This window comes from Beta vulgaris, chromosome 8 (assembly GCF_026745355.1).
Source record: "Beta vulgaris subsp. vulgaris cultivar EL10 chromosome 8, EL10.2, whole genome shotgun sequence".
In the NCBI taxonomy this organism is placed as follows: domain Eukaryota; kingdom Viridiplantae; phylum Streptophyta; class Magnoliopsida; order Caryophyllales; family Amaranthaceae; genus Beta; species Beta vulgaris.
In genome coordinates this window covers 10,789,313-10,792,023 of record NC_079209.1, presented here as the reverse complement: position 1 = coordinate 10,792,023, position 2,711 = coordinate 10,789,313, and positions in this window count along the sequence as shown.

The window sequence follows — 2,711 nt, the reverse complement described above, 5'->3', positions numbered from 1 at the left end:
ATCTTGGCCCAACATCGTAATTTCGACCTAACTCCTATCTCGGACATCAGAATTGAGCGATCCCTAAGCCTAGCATGTTTTTTTTTTCCATTTCTAAGGCGTTCTTGAGCTCAAAAGCCGAATTCCTTGGAGTCAGATTTTTCATGTCTGTTTACTACTCATCAGTGCCCAAAATCGCAATTTGGGGCTAACTCCTATCTCGGACATCAAAATTGAGCGATTCCAAAGCCCGGCATGTTTTTTTTACCATTTCTAAGAGGTTTGTAGCCCAATTTTTCGTGTCTGTGTCCTTCTCATCTTGGCTCAAAATTGTAATTTGGGACTAACTCCTAGCTCGAACCTCAAAATTGAGCGATTTAAAAGCCTGAATTGTTTTTTTACCATTTCTAAGGGGTTCGTGTGTTCATAAGCTAAATTTGTTGAAGTCCGATTTTTCGCGTCCGTTTCTTGCTAATCTTGGCCAAAAATCGTAATTTGGGACTAGCTCCTAGTTCGGACATCATAATTGAGCGATTCAAAAGCCTGAATTGGTTTTTTTACTATTTCTAAGGGGTTTGTGAGTTCAGAAGCTGAATTCGTTGATGTCCGATTTTTCGCGTCTTTTTCTTGCTCATCTTGGCCAAAAATCGTAATTTGGGCCTAGCTCTTAGGTCAGAAATCATAATTGAGCGATTCCAAAGCCTGACATGTTTCTTTTACCATTTCTAAGGGGTTCGTGAGCTCATAAGCCGAATTCCTTGCAGTCAGATTTTTTGTGTCTGTTTACTACTCATCAGTGCCCAAAATCGTAATTTGGGCCTAACACCTAGCTCGGACATCATAATTGAGCGATCCCAAAGCCTGACATCTTTTTTTTACCGTTTCAAAGAGGTTCGTGAGCTCAGAAGATGAATTCCTTGAAGTCCAATTTTTCGTGTCCGTTTACTACTCATTTGTGCCCAAAATCGTAATTTGGGCCTAACTCCTAGCTCGAACATCAGAATTGAACGATTCAAACGCCTGAATTGGTTTTTTTTACCATTTCTAAGGGGTTCGTGAGCTCAGAAGCTGAATTCGTTGAAGTCCGATTTTTCGTGTCTGTTTCATGCTCATTTTGGCCCAACATCGTAATTTCGACCTAACTCTTTTCTCGGACATCAGAATTGAGCGATTCCAAAGCCTAACATGTTTTTTTTTACCATTTCTAAGGGGTTCGTGAGCTCAGAATCTGAATTCGTTTAAGTCCGATTTTTCGTGTCTGTTTACTACTCATTTGTGCCCAAAATCGTAATTTGGGCCTAACTCCTATCTCGGACATCAGAATTGAGCGATTCAAAACCCTGAATTGGTTTTTTTACCATTTCAAAGGGGTTTGTAAGCTCAGAAGCTGAATTCGTCGAAGCCCGATTTTTCGTGTCTGTTTCATGCTCATCTTTGCCCAACTTCGTAATTTCGACCTAACTCCTATCTCGGACATCAGAATTGAGCGGTTCCTAAGCCTAACATGTTTCTTTTACCATTTCTAAGGGGTTCGTGAGCTCATAAGCTGAATTCCTTGCAGTCAGATTTTTTGTGTCTATTTACTACTCATCAGTGCCCAAAATCGTAATTTGGGACTAACTCCTAGCTCGGACATCATAATTGAGCGATTCCAAAGTCTGTCATCTTTTTTTTACCGTTTCAAAGAGGTTCGTGAGCTCAGAAGCTGAATTCGTTGAAGTCCGATTTTTCGTGTCTGTTTACTACTCATCAGTGCCCAAAATCGCAATTTGGGGATAACTCCTATCTCGGACATCAGAATTGAGCGATTCCAAAGCCTGACATGTTTTTTTACCATTTCTAAGAGGTTCGTGAGCTCAGAAGCTGAATTCTTTGCAGCCCAATTTTTCGCGTCTGTTTACTACTCATTTGTGCCCAAAATTGTTATTTGAGCCAAACTCCTAGCTCGGACCTCAAAATTGAGCGATTCAACAGCCTGAAATATTTTTTTACCATTTCTAAGGGGTTCGTGAGCTAAGAATCTGAATTCGTTTAAGTCCGATTTTTAGTGTCTGTTTACTACTCATTTGTGCCCAAATTCGTAATTTGGGCCTAACTCCTAGCTCGGACATCAGAATTGAACGATTCAAAAAGCCTGAATTGGTTATTTTTACCATTTCTAAGGGGTTCGTGAGCTCAGAAGCTGAATTCGTTGAAGTCCGATTTTTTCGTGTCTGTTTCATGCTCATCTTGGCTCAATATCGTAATTTCGACCTAACTTCTATCTCGGATATCAGAATTGAGCGATTCCTAAGCCTAACATGTTTTTTTACCATTTCTAAGGGGTTCGTGAGCTCTAAAGCCGAATTCCTTGCAGTCAAATTTTTTGTGTCTGTTTACTACTCATCAGTGCCCAAAATCGTAATTTGGGCCTAACTCCTAGCTCGGACATCATAATTGAGCGATTCCAAAGCCTGGCATCTTTTTTTTTACCATTTCTAAAAGTTCGTGAGCTAAGAAGCTGAATTCGTTGATGTCCGAATTTTCGTGTCTGTTTACTACTCATTTGTGCCCAAAATCGTAATTTGGGCTAACTCCTAGCTCGGACATCAGAATTGAGCGATTCAAAAGCCTAAATTGGTTTTTTTACTATTTCTAAGGGGTTCGTGAGCTCAGAAGCTGAATTCGTTGAAGTCCGATTTTTCGTGTCTATTTCTTGCTCATCTTGGCCCAAAGTCGTAATTTGGGCCTAA